The sequence below is a fragment of the Balaenoptera physalus genome (assembly GCF_965194825.1).
Source record: "Balaenoptera physalus genome assembly, chromosome: 13".
NCBI classification, from domain to species: Eukaryota; Metazoa; Chordata; class Mammalia; order Artiodactyla; family Balaenopteridae; genus Balaenoptera; species Balaenoptera physalus.
The window spans coordinates 106,638,118-106,654,193 of NC_138892.1; the positions used below are offsets into that span (position 1 = coordinate 106,638,118).

The 16,076-nt window shown below is 39.3% G+C and overlaps 1 protein-coding gene and 1 pseudogene across 17 annotated transcripts in view; both read left to right on the forward strand.

Annotated features, from left to right (window-relative positions):
• The window catches only part of ERC1 (ELKS/RAB6-interacting/CAST family member 1), a 415,918-nt gene that overhangs the window by 286,007 nt on the left and 113,835 nt on the right, over window positions 1–16,076 (forward strand). The window lies entirely within an intron of this gene.
• LOC309641301 (small ribosomal subunit protein uS13 pseudogene) lies at window positions 10,724–14,740 on the forward strand (annotated as a pseudogene). The gene is made up of 2 exons: window positions 10,724–10,734; window positions 14,011–14,740. The product of its transcript is annotated as a small ribosomal subunit protein uS13 pseudogene (transcript).

Here is a 16,076-nt window from a genome sequence, read left to right on the forward strand (position 1 = left end):
GGTGATTTCTTCAGTTATTTAAAATTCATTATTTCTCAATCTTGGAAAGGTTAGAGACGGCCAACAGAAAGTAGAACTTCCTGTTTCTACATGTCTTTCTCCAAAATGAAGAGTGTGGCACAATCACATTACTAAAGGGTCAATTTTAGGTATTCTTTTACTGTGCTATTTAAAAAATAATAATTTCAAAGGTCTGTGGATGCGCTATTATAAGATGACCTACATTTTAGTAGAACTAAAGTGTTTCAGTTGATGGTAAATGTATAGCACCTAGCATGTTAACTCATGTATAGTGGTCTACGAGTGCTGGGGGTTTTTTTTTTTCACCTTTTATATCTAATATTGAAAATCCACACAATTTAAAATTATTTCATATCTTTATGGCCTGGCTTTACTTTTAAATCTTGTGTCCTCAGTTTACCAATCCCTACATTAATTTGAATTTATAAGCCCTTTATGTTTTAAGGGCCAGTTAGTCTGGAGGAAAGTATAACACGTTCCTATTAAAGTAACAAGAATGATTTTCATAGGTCTTTGTGGACCCGTCCCTTCAGAGTGATTTCTCATATCTTTATGTTCTAACAATGAACTTCTTATAAATTTCTTTTAGCAGAATAAATATATATTTACACAGGCATTTTATTTACTTAGAGTAACATTTAGAGGCTTTTTACCCTAATGAGTATAAAGCATTAAATGATAGCCAGCCCCCAAATAGATTCTTCTATTGAAACTTCTTTACGTTGCTGGAAAATTGATCTTTGGTTCTTTTAATTACTGAACGTGGTTTCCCTCCCATCTCTTTGGCCATTCCTCAGAGGGCCCCTTTTTCTTCCCATGATGGTTGCTGCTCCCCACGAGCAGCATTCCCCATTGTCAGCTCGCTTCTCTGTCTGTACTTCCTCCACCTCTATCCCGCCCACCCCCTCCAAGTAATTTTAGCTACCTGATTGGCTGCAGCTATCATCTATAAGTGCTGATGACTTCCAAGTACAAATAGACACAGGTACATTGATGCTCTATTCCATATCTCACATCCAAGCTTTGGACCTCAGAGTCAGCTGCCAACTGTAAGTGACCTCTTAAACACTCCACAGACAATCTTAACATGTCTAAAATTATGCCCACCATTTACTTCACAAAAACGCTCTTCTTCCGTATCTTCGGCATCAGTAAATGTAATCCATTCACTCAGCTGTTCCAGGCAGACACTAGTAAATAATTCCTAACTACTTACTTTCTCCTTTCCCCCTGCAGCTTTTTCAGTCATGTATCCTAGAGATCCAACCTTGAATTATATCTCCATGTTGTTCTATTTCTTCCCATAACAGTGTTTCTCATATTTTATCACTTTTATATTTTCAAGAGCATCTTAATTAATTGATCATTTAACTAGTTTTACTTTTTCTGCTAGTCCTTTTTTCTCTGTTACTTAATGAATACTTTTTAAAACACATACATGTTCATGTTATATCCCCTTAAACTTTTCCAAAGACTTTGCTTTCAGGATAAAATTCAGGCTCCTTGGCATGTTGTTCAAGGTTCTGATCTGTCTCCTCCCTTTTGTTCACACTCCCTGGCCCTTAGTACCACTTCATTCTTTCTGTATCTTCCTTTCCTCCCTCACTTCCCCCGCTGTTGTTCTTTTCTCTCCTCCCACCCCGTTTTCTGTCAGGTTGATACCTACCACAGCAGGAAGTAGTCACTTTCTCTGAGTTTGACACAAGCCTCTCTTGTTTCCTACCATTTCCTACCATGGATTGAAGTGATCTGTGTGCATGTTTTCTTTTCTATTAAGTTATTAGCATCTTGAGTCAGTGTTAGGAGCTGTTCTACATCCTGGCAGTATAAATATGAAATAAGACACGATCTCTGATCTTAAGGAGGAAGGGAGGGTTTCTTGTGTTTTTCATTCTAGGAACTCCTGAATAGTTCGTTTCATAAATGAATGAATATCTGTTTAAAAGTTACAGGTTTTTTTTAATCTTAGAAAAAAAAGTCGTATTTTTTTCTCAGTTTTTAAGTATAGACTCATTAAATATCTCAAAAATAATTTTATAGAAGCCTAAACCAAATGAGCCATACATCACAAATTTTTTAAATTAATTAATTAATTTATTTTTGGCTGCGTTGGGCCTTCATTGCTGCACGTGGGCTTTCTCTAGTTGCGGTGAGCGGGGGCTACTCTTCGTTGCGGTGCACGGGCTTCTCATTGCAATGGCTTCTCTTGTTGCGGAGCACGGGCTCTAGGCACGCAGGCTGCAGTAGTTGTGGCACACGGGCTCAGTAGTTACGGTTCTCGGGCTCTAGAGCGCAGGCTCAGTAGTTGGCAGCGCACGGGCTTAGTTGCTCTGCGGCATGTGGGATCTTCCTGGATCAGGGCTTGAACCCATGTCCCCTGCATTGGCAGGCCACCAGGGAAGTCCCCATCACAAATATTTAATGATAGCTCTCGTAAATGAAATCCTATTTGGTATTGAAAAAGATGTAATAAATACAGTAATAATAAATTGCTATATCGTTTCACATTTTGCAAGTACATATTGTGTTGAGTAAATTTATGGAACCCTCACAGCAACCTATGAGAGAGCTGCCTTCAGTGTACTCATTATATAGTTGAGAAGACCGAGGCCATAATAAAGTGAGTAATTTTACCAGTTATACTAATAAATGGAAAAGAACAGATCTAACACCTTCTTTTCCTTTTGTCAGCTAATGCTGCTCTTCTAAATCTTACCTAGTTGAAGAATGGGGAAAGTGTATGGATAATTAAGACACTAAAAGAGGGGACTTCCCTGGTGGCGCAGTGGTTAAGAATCCGCCTGCCAACGCAGGGGACATGGGTTCCAACCCTGGTCCGGGAAGATCCCACATGCCACGGAGCAACTAAGCCCTTGCGCCACAACTACTGAACCTGTGCTTTAGAGCCCGTGAGCCACAACTACTGAGCCCACGTGCCACAACTACTGAAGCCCATGTGCTACAACTACTGAAGCCCACGCACCTAGAGCCCATGCTCCCAACAAGAGAAGTCACCACAATGAGAAGCCCATGCACCGCAACGAAGACCCAATGCAGCCATAAATAAAGAAATAAACAAACAAACTAAAAGAGGATGTGTTAAAGTAAGTCAGGCAACAAATAATGAATTAGTGTTATGTTAGAGATGGAGGATGAGGAAAACTGGAGGTAGAAAGAACAGAAGGAACAGATCCATCATGACGAGGATGCGTGGAGTTTGAAGGAAAGGGAGGATCAAAGATGATTTAAGCTAAAAGCTCCCAAGACTTCTGACCTCAGTTTTCTAGTATGCTTGGTTTCTCCTTAAGGAGATTCTGGAGAATAGTTTAACAGTTCCCAGTGGAAGCAGATTATAAGAGCTGAGATGGGGATAGTTAACTCCTAGAACCAGCAACAGTGGACCCAGTGCTTGGGTTTCAAGTAATACCCTTGCTTTATGACTGAGAACCAGAAGCCTCTGGTATGTGACCAAGAACAGCAACTTCACTTTTCATAGGACAAACATTTTCCATTATTTTCTTTTGTGAGATATATAATTAACATACTGCAGGACCGTGTGAAATACCAAATAACGTAGACGGACTTATAAAGAAAAGCCTCAGTACTACCTTTCCTGCCCCCAGTTCCACCTTCTAGAGTGAAGTATTTATTCTTTTTGAAGATTTTTTGTCACTCTGGACTTCAAGCTCATACTTTTATTTCTGTTGATTCCTGGCTCTACAGAAGGTTAAGATTTAGCTCACTTAAACTACTGCCTGCCTTCCCTCACTCTCCTGATTTTCATACTAGTATTAGCATTATTTTAGTAATAGGCTTTATTATTTGTTTCCTTTCTGACTGTAAATCATACACTTAAAACTCTAATTTCTGTTCCATCAACTTCTCACAGACTCTCTTTGACTAGCACTATGCAGAATAAGGTTATCAGAACCTCTACCCTTCCTTCCACTTCTGGCCTTCAGCTCCTAAATTCTGACAGCTGAACTTTTATTTTCACTCATTTTATAACAGACATACATCAATGCTTTCAAGAAGAAGACTCAACTTTTTCTTCTATTTTAGAAAATTAGCAACAGCTATGTATTCAAATATTATTCTTTCCCTATTCTCTCTAGAGTTCTTTTCGTTTGCAACTCCTAGAGTCTCTTAACCTTTCTTCCATGTCTTAATTTCTCTTGTCTATTTTAATCTTTTATCTCCCTGTTCTGTGTTCCAAGTGAATTCCTGTTACTGTCTTCTAGTTCTCTGGATTTCATCTTCAGCTGTGTCCAATGACGTCTCTCACTTGTTTATTTTTTTTTTAATTTCAATAACTTATTTGTGAAACTCTTTATTGAAGTATACCACACTTACAGAAGAATGTATGTACTGTCTGTTCAGTTCACTACATTTTGACAAATTGAAAAACCTTTGTAATCTGGCCCAAGTTCAATACACAGAGTATTACCAGTGCTCCAGAAGCCGTCTTTTTGCTCCCCTCCCATTAGTGACACCTACTTTGAGAAACCCGCTTTGTGTGGCTTCTGAAAGCATATATTAATTTACCTGTTTCTTATTATCTGTAGATGGAATTACAAAGTAAATACTCTTCTGTGTCTGGGTTCTTTCACTTTATGTTTTTTATTAAAGTTGTTACATGTAGTTAATAGTTCTTTCAATCTCATGCTATCTAGTATTATATTGTGTAACATATTATTTATCTAGCAACTATCTAATAATTGATTCAGTGTTGATGGAGACATAGATTATTTAGTTTGGGGCACTTAAAAATTAATAGTGGTACCACAAACATGTCCACTGTAATAGTGGTTTCTGACCCAGGGTAATATTGAAGCTTTCACAAAGATCAAGTCACAGAGCCGGTAAATATTTTGGTTCTATCTGTGTTCTGAGGCTGTCTTCTTGATTTTCTGTGTCCTCATTCTAGAGAGCACTTGACAATTGGGATGGGTGAGACATAGGGAATTTTGGCTCCTGGTTTTAAGTAACGAGCCTGTATGTCCTATAAAGTGCTTTTAGTCCCCAACATCCAGTAGAAGTCAGATTCCTCGTCACCTCTGCCTTCTTGCCAATCCAGATTCCTGGCAGGCGTGGTTTCAGCCCTGCATATCACTTTGTGTTTCTCCGTTTCTGGTCCACACGTTTGTTTAAATTGTTTTGAGCCCAGGTATGGCTTTCTAGATTGCTCTTTATTTTATTTACCATTGCTGTGTATTTTGTGCCTCAAAGTATGAACTTACTAAAACACTTTGACCATAAGTCTTTGAAGACTCCTGCACCTGGGGGTATATCCATATCTTTGCTTAAGCTCAGAAAAGTTCTTATATTAGTTCTTTGGCCATTTCCTTTCCTTCATTTTTAACTGGTCTCACCTTTTAAAACCTCTAGTAGTTGGATTTGGGGCCTTCCTAGATTAATCCTCAATTTCTCTTACATTTTTAATTCTTTGGGTTTTATTTCTTCAGTTTTGGGGGTATTTTCTTGACTTTCTCTCAGTCCTTTTGAATTTTTTTTTATTTTGGTAATGAGTGTTTTAACTGTCTTATAATCTGAATGTTATTTTTTCATGACCGCCTAGATTTTGTTTTGTAGCTTTAATATCTTCTTGAATTTCTCTGAGAATAGTAATTAGACCTTTTTAAGAACTTGCGTCTGTTTCCTGAGTTGTATTTCCTTCTACCTCAGTTATTATTTATTTTCTCTTTCATTTTGGAGGTTTTCCACATACGTCTGATGATCCTTAATGGTCCATTCATATTTAAGAACTGAGTTGATTGCAGTAGGTGGCTGGATTGAGATTCCTTTAGTGGTGTTTATAGGTTTACTTTCCTGCTAGGCCTCTCCTCGGAATGAGGCAGCTGGCAAGTAGTTTTATTTACACGAACAGAACTTGTTAACTGTCGACATCTCGTTAGGATGGATGGGCATAGATCCAGGTTGGAGGGTCCCCCCCAATCTAGAATGAAGAATTTACTCGGGGGCACCAATTCTGACATGAGAGCTTTACATCTCCCTAAGTAGTTTATTTAGTATCATAGAGGACCCAGTCATATTTCTTTGCTTGCTTGCTTGCTTGTTATAGCTGGGGAAAATAATAAGCCGCATGTCCTGTATAAGAAGATAGGAAGGTGAGGAGGGGCAGCTGTTGCAGTGATTCAGTAGTTAGAGTTTGAATGAATTCCCTTATTTTTGGCTCCTCCTTTCTGTCCCACCCACAGGCTGGTTTGAGTCCTGAATTTCTCTGGAGACTTTCAGGGAGGACTTGCTCCCTTCTCACCCTTAGCCTCCGACTGCATTTCCCTGGGCTGCAGGATACTCCTCCACTCCTGTTCATCTGGCAGTGCACTTGCTTCTTTTTATTTCTTTTAGAAATTCTTTGAATGCTCCCATCTGATATTGATACTAAAGAAATACAGATAGGAAATAAACCCATAACAGAAGTTATTTCCTGTTTCTCTTTCTTCAGTATCATTTTAATGGAGTCTCCATTGGATTGGAGGAGCTTTCAGACACCAAGCTGAAAGGGATAATGGGAAGTTCATATTGCTACTGACAAATGATACAGTTATTGAAGATCAGTTAATTCATTCATTCACCAGACATTGATTAAATAGCATTATGTGCTAGAAAGTACTCTAATATCAAGAGATACACAAGTGATCAAGACAGATAAGAGCCCTGCCTTTATGGAGGTGGAGGATACATTTTAGTGTATTGTAGACATAGAATAAGTAAACAAATAAGATAGTTTCAGACAAGGATTAAGTAACGGGAAGAAAATATAAGAGATCTTTCATAGAAATTGACTGCTGGAGGGATTTTATAGTATGATGGGGTTGGGGAAAATTCTAGATTAGGAGGTTTAAGAATGCTTCTTTTAGGTCTTCCTTGAACTTTATCTCCGTAATGTTGTAAAGAAGTTAGCCATGTGACTGTCTGGAGTAAGAGCATTCCAGGCATAAATTGGTACAAATACAGAGGCCCTGATGCAGGATTGAACTTGGTCTGTTAGAAAAATAGAAACAAAACCATTGAGTATAATAAATGAGGGGATTCATAGGAAATGTGCCCAAAGATGTAGGCAAGACCCAGGTCATTTAAGGTCTTAAAGGAGTTTGAATTTTATTCTAAATAGAGTGGGAAACCGTCAGAGAATTTTGATCAGGGCGGTGGCATGGTGTAATTTATGTTTTTAAAGTTTATAGATCTATAATCTATTTTGTAAGCTGAGCCTTTGGCATTCTGATGGATTGGATATTGGGGATGAAGGAAATGGAGGAATCAAGGATTGCTCATTTCGTTTTGGCTTGAATACTTGATCCTGCATAGTTCTATGGATATTTTTATTCTGCTCTGGTGATGTGCCCTGGGTGGCCCAGATTTCAGCACTGGCCACAGTGGTGACCCTTACTTAGGTTGCAAGATTTCTAGTTTACACTCAAGTGCTCAGACATTTATTCAGCATAGCCAGGATGGATGGAACCAGAGGGACTTCCAGGCTTAGCAGTATGCTGTGCTGGAAGTAGTCCTCTCCCACCAGACTGTCATGCTTTTGAATTTGAGATAACTCTAAGTTTTAAAGCAGCCACCTGAATGTGAGGAGTGCACTGTTCAATTTACATAAGTGAGAAGATTCTGCCACGGTTGCTTGGTCCAGTTTTTCAATCTTAAAAGCCTGTAGTAGCAAATTCAGATGTATTCAAAGGCTAAGCAGATAATGTAAATTATTGGAATGGAAAATAATATAAATGATTAAAGTGGGACAGTGTCAAAGCATTCATGTTCACTTAAAAACAAAATGCCATGCAGATGAAACACTTGTGTAAACCATACATAGACTGCGGGAAGCAATTTCTGGTATGTCTCTAATCTTGTCCACAGTTCTTTGTGGGGGAGCAATAAATTTTTATTTTTCAAAGTGGAAAGACAAGTGACATCAGCATTGTGGAGGCATAAGACGTTTCCTGTTTTTGTCCCACCTACAGCCCCCCCCCAAATATTCAGCATCCATCTAGGAATAAAAGTGTCTTTATGGGAGCTGTAGGATCTGTCATCATACACAAAGAGATCTGGAAGGAATATCGCCCACCCATGCATTGTGTATGTAATAGGCAGACAGACCTCATTCCCTGCTGTAGACCCTGAAGTGACTCGTGAACCAGCTCCTGGTCCTCTTGACCGAGGTCTGGGAGCCCCTGGAGAACACTGACTTAAACAGTCACCCACAGAGAAGAGAGCCTTTGTGGAAGTCCAGGTTTACAGAGGATCTAGCACTCCATTGGAGTAAAAAAAAGTGAGTTTGGATGCACTGAAGCAAGCAGTTAGTAAAGCCTGGTGGTGGCTGCACCTTCAAAAGTGAAGGCAGCAATCAAAACTCAAAGGAACATCGAAAATCAAGGAAGCGGGCTTCCCTGGTGGCGCAGTGGTTGAGAATCTGCCTGCCGATGCAGGGGACACGGGTTCGAGCCCTGGTCTGGGAAGATCCCACATGCCGCGGAGCGGCTGGGCCCGTGAGCCACAATTACTGAGCCTGTGCGTCTGGAGCTTGTGCTCCGCAACAAGAGAGGCCACGATAATGAGAGGCCCGCGCACCGCGATGAAGAGTGGCCCCCACTTGCCGCAGCTAGAGAAAGCCCTCACACAGAGACAAAGACCCAACACAGCCATAAATAAATAAATAAAAATTAGAAAATCAAGGAAGCATGAAACCACTGAAGGATCACAGTAACCTTCCGTACTGAGCCTAAAGATGTGGGGATCCATGATTTACGCAGTAAAGAATTCAAAATATCTGTTTCAAGGAAACTCAGTGAACCGCAAGAAAACAGAAAGACAGTTTGGTGAAATCAGGAAAATAATATAGGGACAAAATGAGAAGTTTAATGAGATAAGAAATCATGAAAAAGAACCAAACAGAAATTCCTCTCTTTCCCCTTCTCTAACTGAAGGATTCCTTGTGTGTGGGCTCTTGGCCTCCTGGAAGTTACTGTGTCTCTTGCATCATGAAGGGAGAAAGGTTGAGATGCAGACTTAGACAGGCTAAGAGAGGCCAGGTTGATCCATTTGAGGATCAGTGAATTTCATTCATTTCATTGAGTGTAATGGAAAGTCTGCTGCATCCACAGCAGACGTGGTCAGACAGAGTAAAGAATCAGTGAGAACGAAGACAGGAACCTTGAAATCACCCAGTCAGAGGAGAGCAACAGTAACACAAGAGTGAGGAGCACCTACGTGATCTGTGGTGCCATCAGGAGACCAGCTTGTGAATTATTGGGGGTCCAAAAGGAGAGGCGAGTGGGAAGGGGGCAGAGCGCTTAGTTAAAGAGATAATAACTGAGGACTTGCCAGACCTGGGGAGAGATTTGGGTATTGAAGTGCATGAACCTCATAAGTCAGCAAACAAAACAACTTAAAGAAGTCCTCTCCTTCCTATCCAGCATAGTACTGATATTCCTTGCCAGCACAATTAAACAAGGAATGGAAATAAAAGGCATCAGAGGTGAAAAGGAAGAAGTAAAGTTGTCTCTATTTGTATATAACATGATTTTATATATGGAAAGTCCTAAAAACTTAGATCTAATTTACAAAGTCAGTGAAGTTGCAGGACAGAATCAACATACAAAAATCAGTTGCATTTCTATACACTGACAACAAATTATCTGAAAAAGAGTTAAAGAAAATGATCCTATTTATAATAATATCAAAACAATAAAATACTAACAATGAATTTAACCGAGGAGGTAAAAGATCCGTATATGGAAAACTCTAAGACTTTGGTGAAAGAAATTGAAGAAGACACAAATAAATGGAAAGATATCCTGTGTTTATGGATTAGAAGAATTAATATTCAATATTAATTAACATATGGACATTATGTTAAATGTCTATACTATCCAAAGCTATCTATAGACACCTTATCTCTCCTAAGATTCCAATGGCATTTCTTACGGAAGTAGAAAAAACAATTGTAAAATTTGTATGGAACCACAGAAGACCTCAAGTAGCCAAAGCAATCCTGAGAAAGAAGAACAAAGCTGGAGGCATCACTCTTCCTGATTTCAAACTATATATAAAGCTATAGTGATCAAAAGACTATGGTGTTGGCATAAAAACAGACACAGAGACCAATGGAACAGAATTGAAAGCCCTGAAAGAAACCCATACGTTTATGGTCAATTAGTTTATGACAAGAAAGAGCCAAGAATACTCAGTGGGAAAAGGAAAGTCTCTCAATAAATCATGTTGGGAAAACTGGACCACTACATGCACAAGAATGAAACTGGACCCCTGTCTTACACCATACACAAAAAATCAAAAATCAACTCAAAATAGATTAAAGATTTGAACATAAAACCTGAAACCATAAAGCTCCTAGAAGAAAACATAGGGGTTAAGCTCTTGATATTGGTCTTGGCAATGATTTTTTGGATTTGATACCAAAAGTAAAGGCCACAAAAGCAAAAACCAACATGTGGGGCTACATCAAACTGAAAAACTTCTGCACAGCAAAGGTAACCATCAAGAAAATGAAAAGGCAGTCTACCAAATGGGAGAAAATATTTGCAAGTCATGTCTGATAAGGGGTTGATACCAGTATATATGAACTCATAGCAAACTCAACTCAATAGCAAAAAAACCTAAATAATCCAATTAAAAATGGACAAAGTACCTGAATAGTCATTTTTCCAAAGAAGATACTCACATGGCCAACAGGTATGTGGGAAGGTGTTCAGCATGACTAATCATCAGGGAAATGCAAATGAAAACCACAATGAGATATCACCTCCCACCTGTTAGAATGACTATCATAAAAAAAAAAAAAGAAAGGAATAACAAGTGTTGGTGAGGATGTGGAGAAAAAGGAACCCTTGTGTACTGTTGGTGGGAATGTAAATTGGTACAACCACCATGGAAGACAGAGTTTCCTCAAAAAATTAAAAACAGAACTATCATATGATCCAGCAACCCTGCTTCTGGGTATATATTGTAAGAAAATAAAATCACTATCTCGAAAAGATATCTGCTGCATCCCCATGTTCATTGCGGCATTATTTACAATAACCAAGACATGGAAACAACCTAAGTGTCCATCAACAGAAGAATGGTTAAAGAAAATGTCTCACACAGGAATATTATTCAGCCATGAAAAAGGAAGGGAATCTTGTCATTTGCAATACATGGGATAGACTTAGAGGACATTATGCTAAGTAAAGTAAGTCAAAGAAAGACAAATATTGAAAGATCTTACTTAACATGTGGAATCTGCAAAAAAAGAAAAAAAAAGGTTAGATATGTGGTTACTGGAGGTGGGCAGTGGGGGAATTGGGTGAGAGTGGTCAAGATGTACAAACTTCCTGTTATAAGATTAATAAGCACCACGGGTGTAATGTACAACATGGAGTCTGCAGTTAACACTGGTCTGTGGTATAGTTGAAAGCTGCTAAGAGAGTAAACCCTAAAAGTTCTCATCACGAGGGGAAAAAATGTTTGGTGCTATGTGAGGTGATGGATGTTAACTAGACTTATTGTGGTAATCGTTTCTCTATATGTCATTATGTCATGTACCTTAAACTTATACAGTGTTCTGTGTTGATTCTGTTTCCATAAAACTGATAAAGAAACAAGAAATCTCTCCAAGAAACTTTGTAATAAAGTTGTCAAAAACCAAAGACAAGCAGAGCGTCTTAAAAGCAGGCGGGAAAAAAGCTTAAATAACTTACAAGGGAATCCGTATAAGGCTGTCAGTTGCTTTATCAGCAGAAACCTTACCCCCAGGGGAGAGTGGGATGATACATTCAAGCCGCTGAAAGAAAAAAACTGCCAACCAAGAACACTTTACCTGGCAAAGCTGTCCTTGAGAAACGCAGGAGAGACAAAGAGTTTCCCAGACAAACAAAAGCTGAGGGAGCTCATCATCACCGGACCTGCCTTATCAGAAATGCTGAAAGGAGTTTTTCAAGCTGAAGTGAAAGGTCACTAATTAGTGACTTGAAGACATGAAAATATACAACACACTGGTAAAGGGAAGTATATAATCAAATTCAGAATATTCTAATACTGTAAAATGGTGGCGTTTTAACTCTGGTATAAAACAAGAGTTTTAAAATTTTGGAGTTAAAGGATAAGAGTATTAAAAATAACTGTAACTGCTGTAATTTGTTAATTAATACACAGTATTAGATAAAATGTGACATCAAAAACCATAAAAGGGAGTGGGTAAAGGGGTAGAGTGTTTATGTATGATCTAAGTTGTTACTACCTTCAAATAGACTGTTAGAGCTATAAAATGTTTTATTTCAGCCTCATGGTAACGGCAAAGCAGAAACCTACAGTAGATTCACAGAAGATAAAGAGAAGGGAATCAAAGCATAGCACTGTGGAAAATCACCATTTCACAAAGGAAGGCAGTAAGAGAGGAAGAAAGAAACAAGGGAACTAGAAAACAGCCAGAAAACTATGAATAAGATGGCATATTAGGAAGTGCTTACCTACAATAATTGCTCTAAATGTAAACGGGTTGAATTCTCTAATCAAAACACATAGATTAGCTGTATGGATAAAATAACCGTATGCCGCCTACGAGAGACTCACTTTGGCTTTAAAGAAACGCATAGGCTCAAAGTGAAAGAATGGAGAAAGATATTCCCTGAAAGTAGAAACAAAACGAGAGCAGGTGTAGTTACGCTAGACAAAATGGACTTTAAGCCAAAAACAGTAACTAGAGACAAAAAGATCATTATGTAATGATTAAGGGGTCAGTTCATCAAGAAGACAGAATAGTCGTAATTTTATATGTTCCCAACATTGGAACACCTGAAAATGTTAAGCAAATACAAACAGATCTGAAGGCAGCAGTAGAGAATACAGCGTAAAAGCAGGTACTTCAGCACCCCACTTTAAACAGTGGATGAGTCTTCTAGACAGAAAATCAACAAGGAAACACTGGAGTTGAATCAGAGTGGAACGGTTTTATTTTTTTCTTGTTATAAAAGAGTACATGCTAATATGTTTAAATCCAGATATTTCATAAACATTTAGAGAGGGAAATTAAAATCACTTGTAATCCTACCCTAGAGCTAACTAATTATTTGTTGTATGACTATTCTTCATTCTGTTTGTATCTCCATATATTTCTACCACCTAGCAATAAATATGAAAATCTTTCTAAATCAGTTAATGATGTATATCATTATTTTAAATATCATAATATTCCACTGAATGATACACCACAAGCTATTTTTCTGGTCTCCTTTTGTTAAAGATAAAGTGTTTTCCAGTTCCTGTTATTTTAACTCTAAGCGGTATATTGCCACTTCATTCCACCTCTGTTTTACTGTTCTTCCAGAGAAACAAATAAATACTGATTTAAAACATTGGATATTAACATTTCTATTTTCCCATGAAATTCCATTCATTCTATACTATAGGAAATACATGACAGAATTGGGGGATTAAATGAGGATTCCCAGAGATATAAACTATATCCCAGAAATACATATCATCTACTAGAGAAATTCAGTTACTTAACGTATTCAGTCATGAAAGCTGTTGTGTGTCTACCATGTGTTTAGGCATTGCTCTAGAATAGGCTTTCCTAGGCATTGTAGTTATATTTTTTAACTTGCAGTTGCCTTTCTTTAATTCAAATTTTAAAAATTAATTATTTATTTGGCTGCGTCGGGTCTTAGTTGTGGCACGCGGGATCTTTGTTGCGGCATGCAGGATCTTTTGTTGTGGTGTGCGGGCTTCTCTAGTTGTGGTGTGCAGGCTCCAGAGTGCGTGGGCTCAGTAGTTGTGGCACATGGGCTCCAGAGCGTGTGAGCTCTGTAGCTGCAGAACGCAGGCTTAGTTGCCCCACAGCACGGGGGATCTTAGTTCCCCGACCAGGGATCAAAGCCGCGTCCCCTGCATTGGAAGGTGGGTTCTTAACCACTGGACCACCAGGGTAATCCCTAATTCAAATTTTTTATTGAAATAAAAAAAACATAGCTCTTTCACTGGAGGCTTGCACGCCACCACTGAGGCCGCCGCCATTTCCCTAGCGATCCCTGAGAAGGTCCACCACATTCGTGAGCACTCAGCACCCACATCGGTGGGCGACGGAAGATTGCCTTTGCCATCGCTGCAATTAAGGGTGTGGGGCGAAGATCCCCCCTTGTGGCGTTGAGGAAAGCAGACGTGGACCTGACCAGGACAGCCCACTGAGGATGAGGTGCAACGTGTGGTCACCATCATGCAGAATCCACACCAGTACAGGACCCCAGACTGGTTCTAGACAGACAGAGGACCTGAGGATGGAAAACACAGCCAGGTCCTGGCAAGGGTCTGGACAACAAGCTCCGGGAAGACCCGGAGCGACCGGAGAAGACTTGGACCCACAGAGGCTGTGCCACTTCTGGGGACTTGGTGTCCAGGCCAGCACACCAAGACCACGGGCCACCATGGCCGTACTGCAGGTGTGCCCAAGAAGAAATAAATTTGTGGGCATTGTCTGTTAATAGTTTATACAGTTAAAGAAAACACATAACATAAAATTTACCATCTTAATCATTTTTAAATGCAGTTCCATAGTGTTACGTATATTCACATTGTTGTAAAACCAATCTCCGGAACATTGCATCTTGCATTGAAGAGCTCGTCCTTTCCCCCTTGCCCCAGCCCCTGGTCACCACCATTCTACTTTCTGTTTCTATGAATTTGACTAATTTAGATAAGTCTTCTAAGTGGAATCATACAGTGTGTCTTTTTTTTGAATTTGACTAATTTAGATAAGTCTTCTAAGTGGAATCATACAGTGTGTCTTTTTTTGACTGGCTTTTATCACATAGCATGATGAACTCAGGTTTCATCCATGTTGTAGCGTGTGTCAGGATTAATTTGAGGCTCCAAGATCAGCCTGGCATACTTAAGGTAACTCTGTGGACAGGTTTCTTTCTGAATCACTAAGTGGATATTCAAATCTTTGTTTGAACTTTGGAAAAGTATTTATCAGAATTTCTTCTTGTATTTCATAGAGAGATAAACAGTTTGTGCCAGTTACTGGTCTGTCTTGGGAATTCATGTATGAAAGGCATGGAAGGCAGGAAATCGTAATATATTGTGTTGATAGATATAAAAGACATATGAGCTGGGTTCAGTGGGAGCTTGAAGCAAGGGAGGGAACCAAGTCTACCTGGGATGGTTAAGGCAGGCGTCACAGACCCCCTAGCTGTCTCTTAGGAGGAATAAGAGAAGAGAGCTTTGAAAGTACTAATAGACCAAATAAAGTAGAAAATGAAGTCATAGAGGTATGAAATACTAAGGTGTATTTGAGGAACTATCAGAAATTTAGTATTGCTGGAGCAAAGAACATTTGAGGCAAATTCTGAAGGAAGATGCTGGAAGAGCCTTGTATACTGTGCCACTAATTTAAATGTTTATTCTGTAGACACAGGGAACAGGGAAGTGACACAATCCAATCCATATTTCAGGAAAATAGTGCTGGTTCTGTTAAGGATGGATTGGAAAGGGGAGGGACCAGAGCAGAAGGCCAGTAAGGAATCCGTTGGATGAGTCCAGACAGGAATACTCTCTAAATTTAAGAATTAAGCACACTCGAAGAGTAATGAGATAAATACCTAGGTGATCTTTTTGCCGGTCACTCATGCTGTCCACAACTCCTGACAGCCCCTGAACTGACCAGTCCTGGCACTCGGCAGCTTTGAAGTGTTTATACAGAAACGTCCCTGTTTGTACAGACAGGTGTGGGAGTTCCTGGGCTTAAAGCAGGTGTTGCAGCTCTTCTGGGATTTCTTGTGTCGGCACCATGAGACCAGCAGAGCCCTGTGCAGACAAGCTTCCGAAGCAAAGGACTGGTTTTTTCCGTTATAGACTCCATCACACCAAGGAGAGTACCATTTGTTGCAACTAGTTAACCTGCATCATTGATTTTAAAATATTTCATGGCACATTCAAATGGCAGCAGTTTTGGTATTAATCTTTGTAATTTACAGTTTGGGAACTCTGCTTCTCATTATTTTGGCATGAAAACATTCCATTCAGTCACCATGCTACTT